Source organism: Lissotriton helveticus, chromosome 8, assembly GCF_964261635.1.
Source record: "Lissotriton helveticus chromosome 8, aLisHel1.1, whole genome shotgun sequence".
NCBI classification, from domain to species: domain Eukaryota; kingdom Metazoa; phylum Chordata; class Amphibia; order Caudata; family Salamandridae; genus Lissotriton; species Lissotriton helveticus.
Window position 1 is genome coordinate 818899509 of NC_136069.1, and position 25633 is coordinate 818925141.

Sequence of the window (25633 nt, forward strand, 5' to 3'; positions counted from 1 at the left end):
GATAAGCACATGTACTTCTCATTTTGGGAAGGCATTGCTTAGCTTGTTATCAGCAGCTCAGTTATGTTATGATGTTAGAGGCTATGCAAGGAATGCTTTAGTCCTGCATTAGGCAGTTTTTATTGCTTCTTGCATTCAAGAGATAGATAATTAGCCAGAATCTGTGGCCCAGCTATTCACCTTGGCATTCCGATTTGCACAAAGGGAATAAGTATTTGAGAGAAAAGGCAAAATGTGTTTCTTATGTTGTTATGAACAGCTTTTTATTCTTTCTCTTTAGGCTCTAGCCAATGCAGAAATATATAAATAACTGCTGACTTCCTGTAAGACTTGTCCAATGCTGAGAAAAAATAAAAGGGGACACTTACAAATGATAGTGCTATCGTTTGAGAAAGGGTAAGTTGACACTGAATTTCCTGTGAATTCACAGACCAAGCATGAAAAAGACCCCAGCATGATCTTCATTGCGGGCTTAGAGCTGGTATTACCTTTTCAGAGGTGAGGGTCTTTCAACGGCTCGTTGGTCTAGGGGTATGATTCTCGCTTTGGGTGCGAGAGGTCCCGGGTTCAAATCCCGGACGAGCCCTTTCATTGGTGCTCTTTTGAAGTATGCATTTCAAAGCCAATATCAATTTTCTCTTTGCAGTAGTGGATGATTATTTGCTAGAGTCTCATGCTTTTAACCTTGCCCTGCCTGAGCAAATAGGAAACATTTCTCTTTAAGCATTTTGCAAAAATGCTGAACTTGCAAGGCATATACAAGCGTTCAGATAGGGCTGTCGGGCAGGTTGCATGAAAGAAATCTAAAACCAGATGCCCTTGGAATAGTCTGTTTTGAGCAGTTTCATCACAGAAGAATCACCTGTAGGTATCTGTTTCTGTAGTGTAGTGGTTATCACGTTCGCCTCACACGCGAAAGGTCCCCGGTTCGAAACCGGGCAGAAACACTAGTTATATTGTCTTGGCTGCAATGTTGAGAGTTGCCGTTTTGCATGAAATTGTCCAGGCCCTGAAGATGGGTTCATGCAGTCTCGTTCCAAGAAAGTGAATTCTCTTAAAAACAATAACATAATTGGCATGTGGATGTATCTGTTGATTCACAAACCTCACTTTCAAAAGAGCCCTGCATTTGGTTCAATGCTCAACCAGAACAAGCATTAACTTTGAGAATTGTTGGCACCAACAGGCCTCCTATTTTAGTGGAGTGTTTCTGGTTTTAAGTGCTGAGGCTTGGGCTCAATTCCTAGATGATCCTTCTCAAGGTGATGATACAAATGCATCGTCACCTTTTCGTTTAATGTCAGAATTGTTTATTTCCATTTGGTGGTGTATGAATGCTTTCGACAGTATGGGGATTTTTTCTAGCCTTGCATGAATAAAAGCATATCACTCCTCTTTATGTATTTTTCTAATACATTTATATTTGCATCTACTCTCCTAGCATGCATTTTTGACTATCTTACAGGCTGTATATAATAAGTATCAATTCAGGGGCGCTTCTACTACTCAAATCACAACTGTTCTATCACGACATTGATAAGCAATCTGCATCTGCTTCTGTTGTGTATTGGTTATCATATTTACCTGACGTGTGAAAGTCCCATGTTTGACAGTGCACGTTAACAAAGAAACCAATGATTTTTATTAAAAGTTGTCTTGTGTTTTGGTTACCTTGCATCAGCCAAAACGTGCCAGAGATGACTTCATTTGCAGTCACTTGAAAAGTAGGGATTCTCAAATAAATGGCAAGAGGTTGAAACAAATCCAAAGAAATGCATGGCATATCTATGAGTAGGTGTATGCATGTATCCATATATAAAGATAGATAGATAGATAGATAGATAGATAGATAGATAGATAGATAGATAGATAGATAGATAGATAGATAGATAGATAGATAGATAGATAGATAGATAGATAGATAGATAGATAGATAGATAGATAGATAGATAGATAGATAGATAGATAGATAGATAGATAGATAGATAGATAGATAGATAGATAGATAGATAGATAGATAGATAGATAGATAGATAGATAGATAGATAGATAGATAGATAGATAGATAGATATAGGGAGAGAGAGAGCGTTAATATAAACAGAGACTTTATTTTCAATCAAGCGGTATTTTCTTTCCTTTAGGAGCAGAATGTTCTGATCATCAGCGCACCAGAATGTAGTGCTTGGTTGGCAAGCATCACATATTGTGATGTGTTAGCTAAGAGTTCCATGTCCTTCAGACTCATATATTCCTCTGTAGTTGTACCTTGGTGATTCCACAAAACATGGCATCATAATCAGCATTCTACTGCCACAGAGTGGACAGAGAAACCATTTAGAATTTCCCTGAAAAAGAAAAAAAGCATACTTAGGCAGAGCTTTGTGGACAGGAAGGACATTAGAGCAAGTGAGGAATAAGCACTGCTTTTGTTAATTTACATAGGCAGAACAGAGACTGCTGGGAAAAGCCTGAAATTAAAGGCACAGAAAATGCCTGCTTCTGGAGAGAACACTAAGAAGCATTGAAGGTTTTTCCTCTGACCCTGGCCACTCTTAAGAGGAATCCTATGATAGTCAGCAGGACCCACCCTAAAAAGGAAGGGACAGCCATTTGGACCCTTTCCACCTTTCCTATATCTCGCCTGATCGAGCCTGATCGAGCGCTAATTGAGCGGATAAGCACATAAGCACATGTACTTCTCATTTTGGGAAGGCATTGCTTAGCTTGTTACCAGCAGCTCAGTTATGTTATGATGTTAGAGGCTATGCAAGGAATGCTTTAGTCCTGCATTAGGCAGTTTTTATTGCTTCTTGCATTCAAGAGATAGATAATTAGCCAGAATCTGTGGCCCAGCTATTCACCTTGGCATTCCGATTTGCACAAAGGGAATAAGTATTTGAGAGAAAAGGCAAAATGTGTTTCTTATGTTGTTATGAACAGCTTTTTATTCTTTCTCTTTAGGCTCTAGCCAATGCAGAAATATATAAATAACTGCTGACTTCCTGTAAGACTTGTCCAATGCTGAGAAAAAATAAAAGGGGACACTTACAAATGATAGTGCTATCGTTTGAGAAAGGGTAAGTTGACACTGAATTTCCTGTGAATTCACAGGCCAAGCATGAAAAAGACCCCAGCATGATCTTCATTGCGGGCTTAGAGCTGGTATTACCTTTTCAGAGGTGAGGGTCTTTCAACGGCTCGTTGGTCAAGGGGTATGATTTTCGCTTTGGGTGCGAGAGGTCCCGGGTTCAAATCCCGGACGAGCCCTTTCATTGGTGCTCTTTTGAAGTATGCATTTCAAAGCCAATATCAATTTTCTCTTTGCAGTAGTGGATGATTATTTGCTAGAGTCTCATGCTTTTAACCTTGCCCTGCCTGAGCAAATAGGAAACATTTCTCTTTAAGCATTTTGCAAAAATGCTGAACTTGCAAGGCATATACAAGCGTTCAGATAGGGCTGTCGGGCAGGTTGCATGAAAGAAATCTAAAACCAGATGCCCTTGGAATAGTCTGTTTTGAGCAGTTTCATCACAGAAGAATCACCTGTAGGTATCTGTTTCTGTAGTGTAGTGGTTATCACGTTCGCCTCACACGCGAAAGGTCCCCGGTTCGAAACCGGGCAGAAACACTAGTTATATTGTCTTGGCTGCAATGTTGAGAGTTGCCGTTTTGCATGAAATTGTCCAGGCCCTGAAGATGGGTTCATGCAGTCTCGTTCCAAGAAAGTGAATTCTCTTAAAAACAATAACATAATTGGCATGTGGATGTATCTGTTGATTCACAAACCTCACTTTCAAAAGAGCCCTGCATTCGGTTCAATGCTCAACCAGAACAAGCATTAACTTTGAGAATTGTTGGCACCAACAGGCCTCCTATTTTAGTGGAGTGTTTCTGGTTTTAAGTGCTGAGGCTTGGGCTCAATTCCTAGATGATCCTTCTCAAGGTGATGATACAAATGCATCGTCACCTTTTCGTTTAATGTCAGAATTGTTTATTTCCATTTGGTGGTGTATGAATGCTTTCGACAGTATGGGGACTTTTTCTAGCCTTGCATGAATAAAAGCATATCACTCCTCTTTATGTATTTTTCTAATACATTTATATTTGCATCTCCTCTCCTAGCATGCATTTTTGACTATCTTACAGGCTGTATATAATAAGTATCAATTCAGGGGCGCTTCTACTACTCAAATCACAACTGTTCTATCACGACATTGATAAGCAATCTGCATCTGCTTCTGTTGTGTATTGGTTATCATATTTACCTGACGTGTGAAAGTCCCATGTTTGACAGTGCACGTTAACAAAGAAACCAATGATTTTTATTAAAAGTTGTCTTGTGTTTTGGTTACCTTGCATCAGCCAAAACGTGCCAGAGATGACTTCATTTGCAGTCACTTGAAAAGTAGGGATTCTCAAATAAATGGCAAGAGGTTGAAACAAATCCAAAGAAATGCATGGCATATCTATGAGTAGGTGTATGCATGTATCCATATATAAAGATAGATAGATAGATATATAGATAGATTGATAGATAGATAGATAGATAGATAGATAGATAGATAGATAGATAGATAGATAGATAGATAGATAGATAGATAGATAGATAGATAGATAGATAGATAGATAGATAGATAGATAGATAGATAGATAGATATAGGGAGAGAGAGAGCGTTAATATAAACAGAGACTTTATTTTCAATCAAGCGGTATTTTCTTTCCTTTAGGAGCAGAATGTTCTGATCATCAGCGCACCAGAATGTAGTGCTTGGTTGGCAAGCATCACATATTGTGATGTGTTAGCTAAGAGTTCCATGTCCTTCAGACTCATGTATTCCTCTGTAGTTGTACCTTGGTGATTCCACAAAACATGGCATCATAATCAGCATTCTACTGCCACAGAGTGGACAGAGAAACCATTTAGAATTTCCCTGAAAAAGAAAAAAAGCATACTTAGGCAGAGCTTTGTGGACAGGAAGGACATTAGAGCAAGTGAGGAATAAGCACTGCTTTTGTTAATTTACATAGGCAGAACAGAGACTGCTGGGAAAAGCCTGAAATTAAAGGCACAGAAAATGCCTGCTTCTGGAGAGAACACTAAGAAGCATTGAAGGTTTTTCCTCTGACCCTGGCCACTCTTAAGAGGAATCCTATGATAGTCAGCAGGACCCACCCTAAAAAGGAAGGGACAGCCATTTGGACCCTTTCCACCTTTCCTATATCTCGCCTGATCGAGCCTGATCGAGCGCTAATTGAGCGGATAAGCACATAAGCACATGTACTTCTCATTTTGGGAAGGCATTGCTTAGCTTGTTACCAGCAGCTCAGTTATGTTATGATGTTAGAGGCTATGCAAGGAATGCTTTAGTCCTGCATTAGGCAGTTTTTATTGCTTCTTGCATTCAAGAGATAGATAATTAGCCAGAATCTGTGGCCCAGCTATTCACCTTGGCATTCCGATTTGCACAAAGGGAATAAGTATTTGAGAGAAAAGGCAAAATGTGTTTCTTATGTTGTTATGAACAGCTTTTTATTCTTTCTCTTTAGGCTCTAGCCAATGCAGAAATATATAAATAACTGCTGACTTCCTGTAAGACTTGTCCAATGCTGAGAAAAAATAAAAGGGGACACTTACAAATGATAGTGCTATCGTTTGAGAAAGGGTAAGTTGACACTGAATTTCCTGTGAATTCACAGACCAAGCATGAAAAAGACCCCAGCATGATCTTCATTGCGGGCTTAGAGCTGGTATTACCTTTTCAGAGGTGAGGGTCTTTCAACGGCTCGTTGGTCAAGGGGTATGATTTTCGCTTTGGGTGCGAGAGGTCCCGGGTTCAAATCCCGGACGAGCCCTCTCATTGGTGCTCTTTTGAAGTATGCATTTCAAAGCCAATATCAATTTTCTCTTTGCAGTAGTGGATGATTATTTGCTAGAGTCTCATGCTTTTAACCTTGCCCTGCCTGAGCAAATAGGAAACATTTCTCTTTAAGCATTTTGCAAAAATGCTGAACTTGCAAGGCATATACAAGCGTTCAGATAGGGCTGTCGGGCAGGTTGCATGAAAGAAATCTAAAACCAGATGCCCTTGGAATAGTCTGTTTTGAGCAGTTTCATCACAGAAGAATCACCTGTAGGTATCTGTTTCTGTAGTGTAGTGGTTATCACGTTCGCCTCACACGCGAAAGGTCCCCGGTTCGAAACCGGGCAGAAACACTAGTTATATTGTCTTGGCTGCAATGTTGAGAGTTGCCGTTTTGCATGAAATTGTCCAGGCCCTGAAGATGGGTTCATGCAGTCTCGTTCCAAGAAAGTGAATTCTCTTAAAAACAATAACATAATTGGCATGTGGATGTATCTGTTGATTCACAAACCTCACTTTCAAAAGAGCCCTGCATTCGGTTCAATGCTCAACCAGAACAAGCATTAACTTTGAGAATTGTTGGCACCAACAGGCCTCCTATTTTAGTGGAGTGTTTCTGGTTTTAAGTGCTGAGGCTTGGGCTCAATTCCTAGATGATCCTTCTCAAGGTGATGATACAAATGCATCGTCACCTTTTCGTTTAATGTCAGAATTGTTCATTTCCATTTGGTGGTGTATGAATGCTTTCGACAGTATGGGGATTTTTTCTAGCCTTGCATGAATAAAAGCATATCACTCCTCTTTATGTATTTTTCTAATACATTTATATTTGCATCTCCTCTCCTAGCATGCATTTTTGACTATCTTACAGGCTGTATATAATAAGTATCAATTCAGGGGCGCTTCTACTACTCAAATCACAACTGTTCTATCACGACATTGATAAGCAATCTGCATCTGCTTCTGTTGTGTATTGGTTATCATATTTACCTGACGTGTGAAAGTCCCATGTTTGACAGTGCACGTTAACAAAGAAACCAATGATTTTTATTAAAAGTTGTCTTGTGTTTTGGTTACCTTGCATCAGCCAAAACGTGCCAGAGATGACTTCATTTGCAGTCACTTGAAAAGTAGGGATTCTCAAATAAATGGCAAGAGGTTGAAACAAATCCAAAGAAATGCATGGCATATCTATGAGTAGGTGTATGCATGTATCCATATATAAAGATAGATAGATAGATAGATAGATAGAGATATAGATAGATTGATAGATAGATAGATAGATAGATAGATAGATAGATAGATAGATAGATAGATAGATAGATAGATAGATAGATAGATAGATAGATAGATAGATAGATAGATAGATAGATAGATAGATAGATAGATAGATAGATAGATAGATAGATAGATAGATAGATAGATAGATAGATATAGGGAGAGAGAGAGCGTTAATATAAACAGAGACTTTATTTTCAATCAAGCGGTATTTTCTTTCCTTTAGGAGCAGAATGTTCTGATCATCAGCGCACCAGAATGTAGTGCTTGGTTGGCAAGCATCACATATTGTGATGTGTTAGCTAAGAGTTCCATGTCCTTCAGACTCATATATTCCTCTGTAGTTGTACCTTGGTGATTCCACAAAACATGGCATCATAATCAGCATTCTACTGCCACAGAGTGGACAGAGAAACCATTTAGAATTTCCCTGAAAAAGAAAAAAAGCATACTTAGGCAGAGCTTTGTGGACAGGAAGGACATTAGAGCAAGTGAGGAATAAGCACTGCTTTTGTTAATTTACATAGGCAGAACAGAGACTGCTGGGAAAAGCCTGAAATTAAAGGCACAGAAAATGCCTGCTTCTGGAGAGAACACTAAGAAGCATTGAATGTTTTTCCTCTGACCCTGGCCACTCTTAAGAGGAATCCTATGATAGTCAGCAGGACCCACCCTAAAAAGGAAGGGACAGCCATTTGGACCCTTTCCACCTTTCCTATATCTCGCCTGATCGAGCCTGATTGAGCGCTGATTGAGCGGATAAGCACATAAGCACATGTACTTCTCATTTTGGGAAGGCATTGTTTAGCTTGTTACCAGCAGCTCAGTTATGTTATGATGTTAGAGGCTATGCAAGGAATGCTTTAGTCCTGCATTAGGCAGTTTTTATTGCTTCTTGCATTCAAGAGATAGATAATTAGCCAGAATCTGTGGCCCAGCTATTCACCTTGGCATTCCGATTTGCACAAAGGGAATAAGTATTTGAGAGAAAAGGCAAAATGTGTTTCTTATGTTGTTATGAACAGCTTTTTATTCTTTCTCTTTAGGCTTTAGCCAATGCAGAAATATATAAATAACTGCTGACTTCCTGTAAGACTTGTCCAATGCTGAGAAAAAATAAAAGGGGACACTTACAAATGATAGTGCTATCGTTTGAGAAAGGGTAAGTTGACACTGAATTTCCTGTGAATTCACAGACCAAGCATGAAAAAGACCCCAGCATGATCTTCATTGCGGGCTTAGAGCTGGTATTACCTTTTCAGAGGTGAGGGTCTTTCAACGGCTCGTTGGTCTAGGGGTATGATTCTTGCTTTGGGTGCGAGAGGTCCCGGGTTCAAATCCCGGACGAGCCCTTTCATTGGTGCTCTTTTGAAGTATGCATTTCAAAGCCAATATCAATTTTCTCTTTGCAGTAGTGGATGATTATTTGCTAGAGTCTCATGCTTTTAACCTTGCCCTGCCTGAGCAAATAGGAAACATTTCTCTTTAAGCATTTTGCAAAAATGCTGAACTTGCAAGGCATATACAAGCGTTCAGATAGGGCTGTCGGGCAGGTTGCATGAAAGAAATCTAAAACCAGATGCCCTTGGAATAGTCTGTTTTGAGCAGTTTCATCACAGAAGAATCACCTGTAGGTATCTGTTTCTGTAGTGTAGTGGTTATCACGTTCGCCTCACACGCGAAAGGTCCCCGGTTCGAAACCGGGCAGAAACACTAGTTATATTGTCTTGGCTGCAATGTTGAGAGTTGCCGTTTTGCATGAAATTGTCCAGGCCCTGAAGATGGGTTCATGCAGTATCGTTCCAAGAAAGTGAATTCTCTTAAAAACAATAACATAATTGGCATGTGGATGTATCTGTTGATTCACAAACCTCACTTTCAAAAGAGCACTGCATTTGGTTCAATGCTCAACCAGAACAAGCATTAACTTTGAGAATTGTTGGCACCAACAGGCCTCCTATTTTAGTGGAGTGTTTCTGGTTTTAAGTGCTGAGGCTTGGGCTCAATTCCTAGATGATCCTTCTCAAGGTGATGATACAAATGCATCGTCACCTTTTCGTTTAATGTCAGAATTGTTTATTTCCATTTGGTGGTGTATGAATGCTTTCGACAGTATGGGGATTTTTTCTAGCCTTGCATGAATAAAAGCATATCACTCCTCTTTATGTATTTTTCTAATACATTTATATTTGCATCTCCTCTCCTAGCATGCATTTTTGACTATCTTACAGGCTGTATATAATAAGTATCAATTCAGGGGCGCTTCTACTACTCAAATCACAACTGTTCTATCACGACATTGATAAGCAATCTGCATCTGCTTCTGTTGTGTATTGGTTATCATATTTACCTGACGTGTGAAAGTCCCATGTTTGACAGTGCACGTTAACAAAGAAACCAATGATTTTTATTAAAAGTTGTCTTGTGTTTTGGTTACCTTGCATCAGCCAAAACGTGCCAGAGATGACTTCATTTGCAGTCACTTTAAAAGTAGGGATTCTCAAATAAATGGCAAGAGGTTGAAACAAATCCAAAGAAATGCATGGCATATCTATGAGTAGGTGTATGCATGTATCCATATATAAAGATAGATAGATAGATAGATAGATAGATAGATAGATAGATAGATAGATACATAGATAGATAGATAGATAGATAGATAGATAGATAGATAGATAGATAGATAGATAGATAGATAGATAGATAGATAGATAGATAGATAGATAGATAGATAGATAGATAGATAGATAGATAGATAGATAGATAGATAGATAGATAGATAGATAGATAGATAGATAGATAGATAGATATAGGGAGAGAGAGAGCGTTAATATAAACAGAGACTTTATTTTCAATCAAGCGGTATTTTCTTTCCTTTAGGAGCAGAATGTTCTGATCATCAGCGCACCAGAATGTAGTGCTTGGTTGGCAAGCATCACATATTGTGATGTGTTAGCTAAGAGTTCCATGTCCTTCAGACTCATATATTCCTCTGTAGTTGTACCTTGGTGATTCCACAAAACATGGCATCATAATCAGCATTCTACTGCCACAGAGTGGACAGAGAAACCATTTAGAATTTCCCTGAAAAAGAAAAAAAGCATACTTAGGCAGAGCTTTGTGGACAGGAAGGACATTAGAGCAAGTGAGGAATAAGCACTGCTTTTGTTAATTTACATATGCAGAACAGAGACTGCTGGGAAAAGCCTGAAATTAAAGGCACAGAAAATGCCTGCTTCTGGAGAGAACACTAAGAAGCATTGAAAGTTTTTCCTCTGACCCTGGCCACTCTTAAGAGGAATCCTATGATAGTCAGCAGGACCCACCCTAAAAAGGAAGGGACAGCCATTTGGACCCTTTCCACCTTTCCTATATCTCGCCTGATCTCGCCTGATCGAGCGCTAATTGAGCGGATAAGCACATAAGCACATGTACTTCTCATTTTGGGAAGGCATTGCTTAGCTTGTTACCAGCAGCTCAGTTATGTTATGATGTTAGAGGCTATGCAAGGAATGCTTTAGTCCTGCATTAGGCAGTTTTTATTGCTTCTTGCATTCAAGAGATAGATAATTAGCCAGAATCTGTGGCCCAGCTATTCACCTTGGCATTCCGATTTGCACAAAGGGAATAAGTATTTGAGAGAAAAGGCAAAATGTGTTTCTTATGTTGTTATGAACAGCTTTTTATTCTTTCTCTTTAGGCTCTAGCCAATGCAGAAATATATAAATAACTGCTGACTTCCTGTAAGACTTGTCCAATGCTGAGAAAAAATAAAAGGGGACACTTACAAATGATAGTGCTATCGTTTGAGAAAGGGTAAGTTGACACTGAATTTCCTGTGAATTCACAGACCAAGCATGAAAAAGACCCCAGCATGATCTTCATTGCGGGCTTAGAGCTGGTATTACCTTTTCAGAGGTGAGGGTCTTTCAACGGCTCGTTGGTCTAGGGGTATGATTTTCGCTTTGGGTGCGAGAGGTCCCGGGTTCAAATCCCGGACGAGCCCTTTCATTGGTGCTCTTTTGAAGTATGCATTTCAAAGCCAATATCAATTTTCTCTTTGCAGTAGTGGATGATTATTTGCTAGAGTCTCATTCTTTTAACCTTGCCCTGCCTGAGCAAATAGGAAACATTTCTCTTTAAGCATTTTGCAAAAATGCTGAACTTGCAAGGCATATACAAGCGTTCAGATAGGGCTGTCGGGCAGGTTGCATGAAAGAAATCTAAAACCAGATGCCCTTGGAATAGTCTGTTTTGAGCAGTTTCATCACAGAAGAATCACCTGTAGGTATCTGTTTCTGTAGTGTAGTGGTTATCACGTTCGCCTCACACGCGAAAGGTCCCCGGTTCGAAACCGGGCAGAAACACTAGTTATATTGTCTTGGCTGCAATGTTGAGAGTTGCCGTTTTGCATGAAATTGTCCAGGCCCTGAAGATGGGTTCATGCAGTCTCGTTCCAAGAAAGTGAATTCTCTTAAAAACAATAACATAATTGGCATGTGGATGTATCTGTTGATTCACAAACCTCACTTTCAAAAGAGCCCTGCATTCGGTTCAATGCTCAACCAGAACAAGCATTAACTTTGAGAATTGTTGGCACCAACAGGCCTCCTATTTTAGTGGAGTGTTTCTGGTTTTAAGTGCTGAGGCTTGGGCTCAATTCCTAGATGATCCTTCTCAAGGTGATGATACAAATGCATCGTCACCTTTTCGTTTAATGTCAGAATTGTTCATTTCCATTTGGTGGTGTATGAATGCTTTCGACAGTATGGGGATTTTTTCTAGCCTTGCATGAATAAAAGCATATCACTCCTCTTTATGTATTTTTCTAATACATTTATATTTGCATCTCCTCTCCTAGCATGCATTTTTGACTATCTTACAGGCTGTATATAATAAGTATCAATTCAGGGGCGCTTCTACTACTCAAATCACAACTGTTCTATCACGACATTGATAAGCAATCTGCATCTGCTTCTGTTGTGTATTGGTTATCATATTTACCTGACGTGTGAAAGTCCCATGTTTGACAGTGCACGTTAACAAAGAAACCAATGATTTTTATTAAAAGTTGTCTTGTGTTTTGGTTACCTTGCATCAGCCAAAACGTGCCAGAGATGACTTCATTTGCAGTCACTTGAAAAGTAGGGATTCTCAAATAAATGGCAAGAGGTTGAAACAAATCCAAAGAAATGCATGGCATATCTATGAGTAGGTGTATGCATGTATCCATATATAAAGATAGATAGATAGATAGATAGATAGAGATATAGATAGATTGATAGATAGATAGATAGATAGATAGATAGATAGATAGATAGATAGATAGATAGATAGATAGATAGATAGATAGATAGATAGATAGATAGATAGATAGATAGATAGATAGATAGATAGATAGATAGATAGATAGATAGATAGATAGATATAGGGAGAGAGAGAGCGTTAATATAAACAGAGACTTTATTTTCAATCAAGCGGTATTTTCTTTCCTTTAGGAGCAGAATGTTCTGATCATCAGCGCACCAGAATGTAGTGCTTGGTTGGCAAGCATCACATATTGTGATGTGTTAGCTAAGAGTTCCATGTCCTTCAGACTCATATATTCCTCTGTAGTTGTACCTTGGTGATTCCACAAAACATGGCATCATAATCAGCATTCTACTGCCACAGAGTGGACAGAGAAACCATTTAGAATTTCCCTGAAAAAGAAAAAAAGCATACTTAGGCAGAGCTTTGTGGACAGGAAGGACATTAGAGCAAGTGAGGAATAAGCACTGCTTTTGTTAATTTACATATGCAGAACAGAGACTGCTGGGAAAAGCCTGAAATTAAAGGCACAGAAAATGCCTGCTTCTGGAGAGAACACTAAGAAGCATTGAAAGTTTTTCCTCTGACCCTGGCCACTCTTAAGAGGAATCCTATGATAGTCAGCAGGACCCACCCTAAAAAGGAAGGGACAGCCATTTGGACCCTTTCCACCTTTCCTATATCTCGCCTGATCTCGCCTGATCGAGCGCTAATTGAGCGGATAAGCACATAAGCACATGTACTTCTCATTTTGGGAAGGCATTGCTTAGCTTGTTACCAGCAGCTCAGTTATGTTATGATGTTAGAGGCTATGCAAGGAATGCTTTAGTCCTGCATTAGGCAGTTTTTATTGCTTCTTGCATTCAAGAGATAGATAATTAGCCAGAATCTGTGGCCCAGCTATTCACCTTGGCATTCCGATTTGCACAAAGGGAATAAGTATTTGAGAGAAAAGGCAAAATGTGTTTCTTATGTTGTTATGAACAGCTTTTTATTCTTTCTCTTTAGGCTCTAGCCAATGCAGAAATATATAAATAACTGCTGACTTCCTGTAAGACTTGTCCAATGCTGAGAAAAAATAAAAGGGGACACTTACAAATGATAGTGCTATCGTTTGAGAAAGGGTAAGTTGACACTGAATTTCCTGTGAATTCACAGACCAAGCATGAAAAAGACCCCAGCATGATCTTCATTGCGGGCTTAGAGCTGGTATTACCTTTTCAGAGGTGAGGGTCTTTCAACGGCTCGTTGGTCTAGGGGTATGATTCTCGCTTTGGGTGCGAGAGGTCCCGGGTTCAAATCCCGGACAAGCCCTTTCATTGGTGCTCTTTTGAAGTATGCATTTCAAAGCCAATATCAATTTTCTCTTTGCAGTAGTGGATGATTATTTGCTAGAGTCTCATGCTTTTAACCTTGCCCTGCCTGAGCAAATAGGAAACATTTCTCTTTAAGCATTTTGCAAAAATGCTGAACTTGCAAGGCATATACAAGCGTTCAGATAGGGCTGTCGGGCAGGTTGCATGAAAGAAATCTAAAACCAGATGCCCTTGGAATAGTCTGTTTTGAGCAGTTTCATCACAGAAGAATCACCTGTAGGTATCTGTTTCTGTAGTGTAGTGGTTATCACGTTCGCCTCACACGCGAAAGGTCCCCGGTTCGAAACCGGGCAGATACACTAGTTATATTTTCTTGGCTGCAATGTTGAGAGTTGCCGTTTTGCATGAAATTGTCCAGGCCCTGAAGGTGGGTTCATGCAGTCTCGTTCCAAGAAAGTGAATTCTCTTAAAAACAATAACATAATTGGCATGTGGATGTATCTGTTGATTCACAGACCTCACTTTCAAAAGAGCCCTGCATTCGGTTCAATGCTCAACCAGAACAAGCATTAACTTTGAGAATTGTTGGCACCAACAGGCCTCCTATTTTAGTGGAGTGTTTTTGGTTTTAAGTGCTGAGGCTTGGGCTCAATTCCTAGATGATCCTTCTCAAGGTGATGATACAAATGCATCGTCACCTTTTCGTTTAATGTCAGAATTGTTTATTTCCATTTGGTGGTGTATGAATGCTTTCGACAGTATGGGGATTTTTTCTAGCCTTGCATGAATAAAAGCATATCACTCCTCTTTATGTATTTTTCTAATACATTTATATTTGCATCTCCTCTCCTAGCATGCATTTTTGACTATCTTACAGGCTGTATATAATAAGTATCAATTCAGGGGCGCTTCTACTACTCAAATCACAACTGTTCTATCACGACATTGATAAGCAATCTGCATCTGCTTCTGTTGTGTATTGGTTATCATATTTACCTGACGTGTGAAAGTCCCATGTTTGACAGTGCACGTTAACAAAGAAACCAATGATTTTTATTAAAAGTTGTCTTGTGTTTTGGTTACCTTGCATCAGCCAAAACGTGCCAGAGATGACTTCATTTGCAGTCACTTGAAAAGTAGGGATTCTCAAATGAATGGCAAGAGGTTGAAACAAATCCAAAGAAATGCATGGCATATCTATGAGTAGGTGTATGCATGTATCCATATATAAAGATAGATAGATAGATAGATAGAGATATAGATAGATAGATAGATAGATAGATAGATAGATAGATAGATAGATAGATAGATAGATAGATAGATAGATAGATAGATAGATAGATAGATAGATATAGGGATAGAGAGAGCATTAATATAAACAGAGACTTTATTTTCAATCAAGCGGTATTTTCTTTCCTTTAGGAGCAGAATGTTCTGATCATCAGCGCACCAGAATGTAGTGCTTGGTTGGCAAGCATCACATATTGTGATGTGTTAGCTAAGAGTTCCATGTCCTTCAGACTCATATATTCCTCTGTAGTTGTACCTTGGTGATTCCACAAAACATGGCATCATAATCAGCATTCTACTGCCACAGAGTGGACAGAGAAACCATTTAGAATTTCCCTGAAAAAGAAAAAAAGCATACTTAGGCAGAGCTTTGTGGACAGGAAGGACATTAGAGCAAGTGAGCAATAAGCACTGCTTTTGTTAATTTACATAGGCAGAACAGAGACTGCTGGGAAAAGCCTGAAATTAAAGGCACAGAAAATGCCTGCTTCTGGAGAGAACACTAAGAAGCATTGAAAGTTTTTCCTCTGACCCTGGCCACTCTTAAGAGGAATCCTATGATAGTCAGCAGGACCCACCCTAAAAAGGAAGGGACAGCCATTTGGACCCTTTCCACCTTTCCTTGATCGAGCCTGATTGAGCGCTGATTGAGCGGATAAGCACATAAGCACATGTACTTCTTATTTTGGGAAGGCATTGCTTAGCTTGTTACCAGCAGCTCAGTTATGTTATGATGTTAGAGGCTATGCAAGGAATGCTTTAGTCCTGCATTAGGCAGTTTTTATTGCTTCTTGCATTCAAGAGATAGATAATTAGCCAGAATCTGTGGCCCAGCTATTCACCTTGGCATTCCGATTTGCACAAAGGGAATAAGTATTTGAGAGAAAAGGCAAAATGTGTTTCTTATGTTGTTATGAACAGCTTTTTATTCTTTCTCTTTAGGCTTTAGCCAATGCAGAAATATATAAATAACTGCTGACTTCCTGTAAGACTTGTCCAATGCTGAGAAAAAACTAAAAGGGGACACTTACAAATGATAGTGCTATCGTTTGAGAAAGGGTAAGTTGACACTGAATTTCCTGTGAATTCACAGACCAAGCATGAAAAAGACCCCAGCATGATCTTCATTGCAGGCTTAGAGCTGGTATTACCTTTTCAGAGGTGAGGGTCTTTCAACGGCTCGTTGGTCTAGGGGTATGATTCTCGCTTTGGGTGCGAGAGGTCCCGGGTTCAAATCCCGGACGAGCCCTTTCATTGGTGCTCTTTTGAAGTATGCATTTCAAAGCCAATATCAATTTTCTCTTTGCAGTAGTGGATGATTATTTGCTAGAGTCTCATGCTTTTAACCTTGCCCTGCCTGAGCAAATAGGAAACATTTCTCTTTAAGCATTTTGCAAAAATGCTGAACTTGCAAGGCATATACAAGCGTTCAGATAGGGCTGTCGGGCAGGTTGCATGAAAGAAATCTAAAACCAGATGCCCTTGGAATAGTCTGTTTTGAGCAGTTTCATCACAGAAGAATCACCTGTAGGTATCTGTTTCTGTAGTGTAGTGGTTATCACGTTCGCCTCACACGCGAAAGGTCCCCGGTTCGAAACCGGGCAGAAACACTAGTTATATTGTCTTGGCTGCAATGTTGAGAGTTGCCGTTTTGCATGAAATTGTCCAGGCCCTGAAGATGGGTTCATGCAGTCTCGTTCCAAGAAAGTGAATTCTCTTAAAAACAATAACATAATTGGCATGTGGATGTATCTGTTGATTCACAAACCTCACTTTCAAAAGAGCCCTGCATTTGGTTCAATGCTCAACCAGAACAAGCATTAACTTTGAGAATTGTTGGCACCAACAGGCCTCCTATTTTAGTGGAGTGTTTCTGGTTTTAAGTGCTGAGGCTTGGGCTCAATTCCTAGATGATCCTTCTCAAGGTGATGATACAAATGCATCGTCACCTTTTCGTTTAATGTCAGAATTGTTTATTTCCATTTGGTGGTGTATGAATGCTTTCGACAGTATGGGGATTTTTTCTAGCCTTGCATGAATAAAAGCATATCACTCCTCTTTATGTATTTTTCTAATACATTTATATTTGCATCTCCTCTCCTAGCATGCATTTTTGACTATCTTACAGGCTGTATATAATAAGTATCAATTCAGGGGCGCTTCTACTACTCAAATCACAACTGTTCTATCACGACATTGATAAGCAATCTGCATCTGCTTCTGTTGTGTATTGGTTATCATATTTACCTGACGTGTGAAAGTCCCATGTTTGACAGTGCACGTTAACAAAGAAACCAATGATTTTTATTAAAAGTTGTCTTGTGTTTTGGTTACCTTGCATCAGCCAAAACGTGCCAGAGATGACTTCATTTGCAGTCACTTTAAAAGTAGGGATTCTCAAATAAATGGCAAGAGGTTGAAACAAATCCAAAGAAATGCATGGCATATCTATGAGTAGGTGTATGCATGTATCCATATATAAAGATAGATAGATAGATAGATAGATAGATAGATAGATAGATAGATAAATAGATAGATAGATAGATAGATAGATAGATAGATAGATAGATAGATAGATAGATAGATAGATAGATAGATAGATAGATAGATAGATAGATAGATAGATAGATAGATAGATAGATAGATAGATAGATAGATAGATAGATAGATAGATATAGGGAGAGAGAGAGCGTTAATATAAACAGAGACTTTATTTTCAATCAAGCGGTATTTTCTTTCCTTTAGGAGCAGAATGTTCTGATCATCAGCGCACCAGAATGTAGTGCTTGGTTGGCAAGCATCACATATTGTGATGTGTTAGCTAAGAGTTCCATGTCCTTCAGACTCATATATTCCTCTGTAGTTGTACCTTGGTGATTCCACAAAACATGGCATCATAATCAGCATTCTACTGCCACAGAGTGGACAGAGAAACCATTTAGAATTTCCCTGAAAAAGAAAAAAAGCATACTTAGGCAGAGCTTTGTGGACAGGAAGGACATTAGAGCAAGTGAGGAATAAGCACTGCTTTTGTTAATTTACATATGCAGAACAGAGACTGCTGGGAAAAGCCTGAAATTAAAGGCACAGAAAATGCCTGCTTCTGGAGAGAACACTAAGAAGCATTGAAAGTTTTTCCTCTGACCCTGGCCACTCTTAAGAGGAATCCTATGATAGTCAGCAGGACCCACCCTAAAAAGGAAGGGACAGCCATTTGGACCCTTTCCACCTTTCCTATATCTCGCCTGATCGAGCGCTAATTGAGCGGATAAGCACATAAGCACATGTACTTCTCATTTTGGGAAGGCATTGCTTAGCTTGTTACCAGCAGCTCAGTTATGTTATGATGTTAGAGGCTATGCAAGGAATGCTTTAGTCCTGCATTAGGCAGTTTTTATTGCTTCTTGCATTCAAGAGATAGATAATTAGCCAGAATCTGTGGCCCAGCTATTCACCTTGGCATTCCGATTTGCACAAAGGGAATAAGTATTTGAGAGAAAAGGCAAAATGTGTTTCTTATGTTGTTATGAACAGCTTTTTATTCTTTCTCTTTAGGCTCTAGCCAATGCAGAAATATATAAATAACTGCTGACTTCCTGTAAGACTTGTCCAATGCTGAGAAAAAATAAAAGGGGACACTTACAAATGATAGTGCTATCGTTTGAGAAAGGGTAAGTTGACACTGAATTTCCTGTGAATTCACAGACCAAGCATGAAAAAGACCCCAGCATGATCTTCATTGCGGGCTTAGAGCTGGTATTACCTTTTCAGAGGTGAGGGTCTTTCAATGGCTCGTTGGTCTAGGGGTATGATTTTCGCTTTGGGTGCGAGAGGTCCCGGGTTCAAATCCCGGACGAGCCCTTTCATTGGTGCTCTTTTGAAGTATGCATTTCAAAGCCAATATCAATTTTCTCTTTGCAGTAGTGGATGATTATTTGCTAGAGTCTCATTCTTTTAACCTTGCCCTGCCTGAGCAAATAGGAAACATTTCTCTTTAAGCATTTTGCAAAAATGCTGAACTTGCAAGGCATATACAAGCGTTCAGATAGGGCTGTCGGGCAGGTTGCATGAAAGAAATCTAAAACCAGATGCCCTTGGAATAGTCTGTTTTGAGCAGTTTCATCACAGAAGAATCACCTGTAGGTATCTGTTTCTGTAGTGTAGTGGTTATCACGTTCGCCTCACACGCGAAAGGTCCCCGGTTCGAAACCGGGCAGAAACACTAGTTATATTGTCTTGGCTGCAATGTTGAGAGTTGCCGTTTTGCATGAAATTGTCCAGGCCCTGAAGATGGGTTCATGCAGTCTCGTTCCAAGAAAGTGAATTCTCTTAAAAACAATAACATAATTGGCATGTGGATGTATCTGTTGATTCACAAACCTCACTTTCAAAAGAGCCCTGCATTCGGTTCAATGCTCAACCAGAACAAGCATTAACTTTGAGAATTGTTGGCACCAACAGGCCTCCTATTTTAGTGGAGTGTTTCTGGTTTTAAGTGCTGAGGCTTGGGCTCAATTCCTAGATGATCCTTCTCAAGGTGATGATACAAATGCATCGTCACCTTTTCGTTTAATGTCAGAATTGTTTATTTCCATTTGGTGGTGTATGAATGCTTTCGACAGTATGGGGATTTTTTCTAGCCTTGCATGAATAAAAGCATATCACTCCTCTTTATGTATTTTTCTAATACATTTATATTTGCATCTCCTCTCCTAGCATGCATTTTTGACTATCTTACAGGCTGTATATAATAAGTATCAATTCAGGGGCGCTTCTACTACTCAAATCACAACTGTTCTATCACGACATTGATAAGCAATCTGCATCTGCTTCTGTTGTGTATTGGTTATCATATTTACCTGACGTGTGAAAGTCCCATGTTTGACAGTGCACGTTAACAAAGAAACCAATGATTTTTATTAAAAGTTGTCTTGTGTTTTGGTTACCTTGCATCAGCCAAAACGTGCCAGAGATGACTTCATTTGCAGTCACTTGAAAAGTAGGGATTCTCAAATAAATGGCAAGAGGTTGAAACAAATCCAAAGAAATGCATGGCATATCTATGAGTAGGTGTATGCATGTATCCATATATAAAGATAGATAGATAGATAGATAGATAGAGATATAGATAGATAGATAGATAGATAGATAGATAGATAGATAGATAGATAGATAGATAGATAGATAGATAGATAGATAGATAGATAGATATAGGGAGAGAGAGAGCGTTAATATAAACAGAGACTTTATTTTCAATCAAGCGGTATTTTCTTTCCTTTAGGAGCAGAATGTTCTGATCATCAGCGCACCAGAATGTAGTGCTTGGTTGGCAAGCATCACATATTGTGATGTGTTAGCTAAGAGTTCCATGTCCTTCAGACTCATATATTCCTCTGTAGTTGTACCTTGGTGATTCCACAAAACATGGCATCATAATCAGCATTCTACTGCCACAGAGTGGACAGAGAAACCATTTAGAATTTCCCTGAAAAAGAAAAAAAGCATACTTAGGCAGAGCTTTGTGGACAGGAAGGACATTAGAGCAAGTGAGCAATAAGCACTGCTTTTGTTAATTTACATAGGCAGAACAGAGACTGCTGGGAAAAGCCTGAAATTAAAGGCACAGAAAATGCCTGCTTCTGGAGAGAACACTAAGAAGCATTGAAAGTTTTTCCTCTGACCCTGGCCACTCTTAAGAGGAATCCTATGATAGTCAGCAGGACCCACCCTAAAAAGGAAGGGACAGCCATTTGGACCCTTTCCACCTTTCCTTGATCGAGCCTGATCGAGCCTGATTGAGCGCTGATTGAGCGGATAAGCACATAAGCACATAAGCACATGTACTTCTTATTTTGGGAAGGCATTGCTTAGCTTGTTACCAGCAGCTCAGTTATGTTATGATGTTAGAGGCTATGCAAGGAATGCTTTAGTCCTGCATTAGGCAGTTTTTATTGCTTCTTGCATTCAAGAGATAGATAATGAGCCAGAATCTGTGGCCCAGCTATTCACCTTGGCATTCCGATTTGCACAAAGGGAATAAGTATTTGAGAGAAAAGGCAAAATGTGTTTCTTATGTTGTTATGAACAGCTTTTTATTCTTTCTCTTTAGGCTCTAGCCAATGCAGAAATATATAAATAACTGCTGACTTCCTGTAAGACTTGTCCAATGCTGAGAAAAAATAAAAGGGGACACTTACAAATGATAGTGCTATCGTTTGAGAAAGGGTAAGTTGACACTGAATTTCCTGTGAATTCACAGACCAAGCATGAAAAAGACCCCAGCATGATCTTCATTGCGGGCTTAGAGCTGGTATTACCTTTTCAGAGGTGAGGTGCTTTCAACGGCTCGTTGGTCTAGGGGTATGATTCTCGCTTTGGGTGCGAGAGGTCCCGGGTTCAAATCCCGGACGAGCCCTTTCATTGGTGCTCTTTTGAAGTATGCATTTCAAAGCCAATATCAATTTTCTCTTTGCAGTAGTGGATGATTATTTGCTAGAGTCTCATGCTTTTAACCTTGCCCTGCCTGAGCAAATAGGAAACATTTCTCTTTAAGCATTTTGCAAAAATGCTGAACTTGCAAGGCATATACAAGCGTTCAGATAGGGCTGTCGGGCAGGTTGCATGAAAGAAATCTAAAACCAGATGCCCTTGGAATAGTCTGTTTTGAGCAGTTTCATCACAGAAGAATCACCTGTAGGTATCTGTTTCTGTAGTGTAGTGGTTATCACGTTCGCCTCACACGCGAAAGGTCCCCGGTTCGAAACCGGGCAGAAACACTAGTTATATTGTCTTGGCTGCAATGTTGAGAGTTGCAGTTTTGCATGAAATTGTCCAGGCCCTGAAGGTGGGTTCATGCAGTGTCGTTCCAAGAAAGGGAATTCTCTTAAAAACAATAACATAATTGGCATGTGGATGTATCTGTTGATTCACAGACCTCACTTTCAAAAGAGCCCTGCATTCGGTTCAATGCTCAACCAGAACAAGCATTAACTTTGAGAATTGTTGGCACCAACAGGCCTCCTATTTTAGTGGAGTGTTTCTGGTTTTAAGTGCTGAGGCTTGGGCTCAATTCCTAGATGATCCTTCTCAAGGTGATGATACAAATGCATCGTCACCTTTTCGTTTAATGTCAGAATTGTTTATTTCCATTTGGTGGTGTATGAATGCTTTCGACAGTATGGGGATTTTTTCTAGCCTTGCATGAATAAAAGCATATCACTCCTCTTTATGTATTTTTCTAATACATTTATATTTGCATCTCCTCTCCTAGCATGCATTTTTGACTATCTTACAGGCTGTATATAATAAGTATCAATTCAGGGGCGCTTCTACTACTCAAATCACAACTGTTCTATCACGACATTGATAAGCAATCTGCATCTGCTTCTGTTGTGTATTGGTTATCATATTTACCTGACGTGTGAAAGTCCCATGTTTGACAGTGCACGTTAACAAAGAAACCAATGATTTTTATTAAAAGTTGTCTTGTGTTTTGGTTACCTTGCATCAGCCAAAACGTGCCAGAGATGACTTCATTTGCAGTCACTTGAAAAGTAGGGATTCTCAAATAAATGGCAAGAGGTTGAAACAAATCCAAAGAAATGCATGGCATATCTATGAGTAGGTGTATGCATGTATCCATATATAAAGATAGATAGATAGATAGATAGATAGATAGATAGATAGATAGATAGATAGATAGATAGATAGATAGATAGATAGATAGATAGATAGATAGATAGATAGATAGATAGATAGATAGATAGATAGATAGATAGATAGATAGATAGATAGATAGATAGATAGATATAGGGAGAGAGAGAGCGTTAATATAAACAGAGACTTTATTTTCAATCAAGCGGTATTTTCTTTCCTTTAGGAGCAGAATGTTCTGATCATCAGCGCACCAGAATGTAGTGCTTGGTTGGCAAGCATCACATATTGTGATGTGTTAGCTAAGAGTTCCATGTCCTTCAGACTCATATATTCCTCTGTAGTTGTACCTTGGTGATTCCACAAAACATGGCATCATAATCAGCATTCTACTGCCACAGAGTGGACAGAGAAACCATTTAGAATTTCCCTGAAAAAGAAAAAAAGCATACTTAGGCAGAGCTTTGTGGACAGGAAGGACATTAGAGCAAGTGAGCAATAAGCACTGCTTTTGTTAATTTACATAGGCAGAACAGAGACTGCTGGGAAAAGCCTGAAATTAAAGGCACAGAAAATGCCTGCTTCTGGAGAGAACACTAAGAAGCATTGAAAGTTTTTCCTCTGACCCTGGCCACTCTTAAGAGGAATCCTATGATAGTCAGCAGGACCCACCCTAAAAAGGAAGGGACAGCCATTTGGACCCTTTCCACCTTTCCTTGATCGAGCCTGATCGAGCCTGATTGAGCGCTGATTGAGCGGATAAGCACATAAGCACATGTACTTCTTATTTTGGGAAGGCATTGCTTAGCTTGTTACCAGCAGCTCAGTTATGTTATGATGTTAGAGGCTATGCAAGGAATGCTTTAGTCCTGCATTAGGCAGTTTTTATTGCTTCTTGCATTCAAGAGATAGATAATTAGCCAGAATCTGTGGCCCAGCTATTCACCTTGGCATTCCGATTTGCACAAAGGGAATAAGTATTTGAGAGAAAAGGCAAAATGTGTTTCTTATGTTGTTATGAACAGCTTTTTATTCTTTCTCTTTAGGCTCTAGCCAATGCAGAAATATATAAATAACTGCTGACTTCCTGTAAGACTTGTCCAATGCTGAGAAAAAATAAAAGGGGACACTTACAAATGATAGTGCTATCGTTTGAGAAAGGGTAAGTTGACACTGAATTTCCTGTGAATTCACAGACCAAGCATGAAAAAGACCCCAGCATGATCTTCATTGCGGGCTTAGAGCTGGTATTACCTTTTCAGAGGTGAGGGTCTTTCAATGGCTCGTTGGTCTAGGGGTATGATTTTCGCTTTGGGTGCGAGAGGTCCCGGGTTCAAATCCCGGACGAGCCCTTTCATTGGTGCTCTTTTGAAGTATGCATTTCAAAGCCAATATCAATTTTCTCTTTGCAGTAGTGGATGATTATTTGCTAGAGTCTCATTCTTTTAACCTTGCCCTGCCTGAGCAAATAGGAAACATTTCTCTTTAAGCATTTTGCAAAAATGCTGAACTTGCAAGGCATATACAAGCGTTCAGATAGGGCTGTCGGGCAGGTTGCATGAAAGAAATCTAAAACCAGATGCCCTTGGAATAGTCTGTTTTGAGCAGTTTCATCACAGAAGAATCACCTGTAGGTATCTGTTTCTGTAGTGTAGTGGTTATCACGTTCGCCTCACACGCGAAAGGTCCCCGGTTCGAAACCGGGCAGAAACACTAGTTATATTGTCTTGGCTGCAATGTTGAGAGTTGCCGTTTTGCATGAAATTGTCCAGGCCCTGAAGATGGGTTCATGCAGTCTCGTTCCAAGAAAGTGAATTCTCTTAAAAACAATAACATAATTGGCATGTGGATGTATCTGTTGATTCACAAACCTCACTTTCAAAAGAGCCCTGCATTCGGTTCAATGCTCAACCAGAACAAGCATTAACTTTGAGAATTGTTGGCACCAACAGGCCTCCTATTTTAGTGGAGTGTTTCTGGTTTTAAGTGCTGAGGCTTGGGCTCAATTCCTAGATGATCCTTCTCAAGGTGGTGATACAAATGCATCGTCACCTTTTCGTTTAATGTCAGAATTGTTTATTTCCATTTGGTGGTGTATGAATGCTTTCGACAGTATGGGGATTTTTTCTAGCCTTGCATGAATAAAAGCATATCACTCCTCTTTATGTATTTTTCTAATACATTTATATTTGCATCTCCTCTCCTAGCATGCATTTTTGACTATCTTACAGGCTGTATATAATAAGTATCAATTCAGGGGCGCTTCTACTACTCAAATCACAACTGTTCTATCACGACATTGATAAGCAATCTGCATCTGCTTCTGTTGTGTATTGGTTATCATATTTACCTGACGTGTGAAAGTCCCATGTTTGACAGTGCACGTTAACAAAGAAACCAATGATTTTTATTAAAAGTTGTCTTGTGTTTTGGTTACCTTGCATCAGCCAAAACGTGCCAGAGATGACTTCATTTGCAGTCACTTGAAAAGTAGGGATTCTCAAATGAATGGCAAGAGGTTGAAACAAATCCAAAGAAATGCATGGCATATCTATGAGTAGGTGTATGCATGTATCCATATATAAAGATAGATAGATAGATAGATAGATAGAGATATAGATAGATAGATAGATAGATAGATAGATAGATAGATAGATAGATAGATAGATAGATAGATAGATAGATAGATAGATAGATAGATATAGGGAGAGAGAGAGCATTAATATAAACAGAGACTTTATTTTCAATCAAGCGGTATTTTCTTTCCTTTAGGAGCAGAATGTTCTGATCATCAGCGCACCAGAATGTAGTGCTTGGTTGGCAAGCATCACATATTGTGATGTGTTAGCTAAGAGTTCCATGTCCTTCAGACTCATATATTCCTCTGTAGTTGTACCTTGGTGATTCCACAAAACATGGCATCA

At 39.4% G+C, this 25633-nt stretch overlaps 20 non-coding genes across 20 annotated transcripts; all 20 read left to right on the forward strand.

Moving 5' to 3' along the window:
* Positions 1-514: 514 nt before the first annotated feature.
* Positions 515-586, forward strand: TRNAP-UGG (transfer RNA proline (anticodon UGG)). Its single transcript has one exon. It is a non-coding gene; the product is annotated as a tRNA-Pro (tRNA).
* Positions 587-874: 288 nt separating this feature from the next.
* Positions 875-947, forward strand: TRNAV-CAC (transfer RNA valine (anticodon CAC)). Its single transcript has one exon. It is a non-coding gene; the product is annotated as a tRNA-Val (tRNA).
* A 2249-nt stretch (positions 948-3196) lies between these two features.
* Positions 3197-3268, forward strand: TRNAP-UGG (transfer RNA proline (anticodon UGG)). The gene has a single exon. It is a non-coding gene; the product is annotated as a tRNA-Pro (tRNA).
* A 288-nt stretch (positions 3269-3556) lies between these two features.
* Positions 3557-3629, forward strand: TRNAV-CAC (transfer RNA valine (anticodon CAC)). Its single transcript has one exon. It is a non-coding gene; the product is annotated as a tRNA-Val (tRNA).
* Positions 3630-5782: 2153 nt separating this feature from the next.
* On the forward strand, positions 5783-5854 carry TRNAP-UGG (transfer RNA proline (anticodon UGG)). Its single transcript has one exon. It is a non-coding gene; the product is annotated as a tRNA-Pro (tRNA).
* A 288-nt stretch (positions 5855-6142) lies between these two features.
* On the forward strand, positions 6143-6215 carry TRNAV-CAC (transfer RNA valine (anticodon CAC)). Its single transcript has one exon. It is a non-coding gene; the product is annotated as a tRNA-Val (tRNA).
* Positions 6216-8420: 2205 nt separating this feature from the next.
* Positions 8421-8492, forward strand: TRNAP-UGG (transfer RNA proline (anticodon UGG)). The gene has a single exon. It is a non-coding gene; the product is annotated as a tRNA-Pro (tRNA).
* A 288-nt stretch (positions 8493-8780) lies between these two features.
* On the forward strand, positions 8781-8853 carry TRNAV-CAC (transfer RNA valine (anticodon CAC)). Its single transcript has one exon. It is a non-coding gene; the product is annotated as a tRNA-Val (tRNA).
* Positions 8854-11074: 2221 nt separating this feature from the next.
* On the forward strand, positions 11075-11146 carry TRNAP-UGG (transfer RNA proline (anticodon UGG)). The gene has a single exon. It is a non-coding gene; the product is annotated as a tRNA-Pro (tRNA).
* A 288-nt stretch (positions 11147-11434) lies between these two features.
* On the forward strand, positions 11435-11507 carry TRNAV-CAC (transfer RNA valine (anticodon CAC)). Its single transcript has one exon. It is a non-coding gene; the product is annotated as a tRNA-Val (tRNA).
* Positions 11508-13692: 2185 nt separating this feature from the next.
* On the forward strand, positions 13693-13764 carry TRNAP-UGG (transfer RNA proline (anticodon UGG)). Its single transcript has one exon. It is a non-coding gene; the product is annotated as a tRNA-Pro (tRNA).
* A 288-nt stretch (positions 13765-14052) lies between these two features.
* TRNAV-CAC (transfer RNA valine (anticodon CAC)) lies at positions 14053-14125 on the forward strand. The gene has a single exon. It is a non-coding gene; the product is annotated as a tRNA-Val (tRNA).
* Positions 14126-16233: 2108 nt separating this feature from the next.
* On the forward strand, positions 16234-16305 carry TRNAP-UGG (transfer RNA proline (anticodon UGG)). Its single transcript has one exon. It is a non-coding gene; the product is annotated as a tRNA-Pro (tRNA).
* A 288-nt stretch (positions 16306-16593) lies between these two features.
* On the forward strand, positions 16594-16666 carry TRNAV-CAC (transfer RNA valine (anticodon CAC)). Its single transcript has one exon. It is a non-coding gene; the product is annotated as a tRNA-Val (tRNA).
* A 2179-nt stretch (positions 16667-18845) lies between these two features.
* TRNAP-UGG (transfer RNA proline (anticodon UGG)) lies at positions 18846-18917 on the forward strand. The gene has a single exon. It is a non-coding gene; the product is annotated as a tRNA-Pro (tRNA).
* Positions 18918-19205: 288 nt separating this feature from the next.
* On the forward strand, positions 19206-19278 carry TRNAV-CAC (transfer RNA valine (anticodon CAC)). The gene has a single exon. It is a non-coding gene; the product is annotated as a tRNA-Val (tRNA).
* A 2121-nt stretch (positions 19279-21399) lies between these two features.
* TRNAP-UGG (transfer RNA proline (anticodon UGG)) lies at positions 21400-21471 on the forward strand. The gene has a single exon. It is a non-coding gene; the product is annotated as a tRNA-Pro (tRNA).
* Positions 21472-21759: 288 nt separating this feature from the next.
* On the forward strand, positions 21760-21832 carry TRNAV-CAC (transfer RNA valine (anticodon CAC)). Its single transcript has one exon. It is a non-coding gene; the product is annotated as a tRNA-Val (tRNA).
* Positions 21833-23989: 2157 nt separating this feature from the next.
* TRNAP-UGG (transfer RNA proline (anticodon UGG)) lies at positions 23990-24061 on the forward strand. Its single transcript has one exon. It is a non-coding gene; the product is annotated as a tRNA-Pro (tRNA).
* A 288-nt stretch (positions 24062-24349) lies between these two features.
* Positions 24350-24422, forward strand: TRNAV-CAC (transfer RNA valine (anticodon CAC)). Its single transcript has one exon. It is a non-coding gene; the product is annotated as a tRNA-Val (tRNA).
* Positions 24423-25633: the final 1211 nt, after the last annotated feature.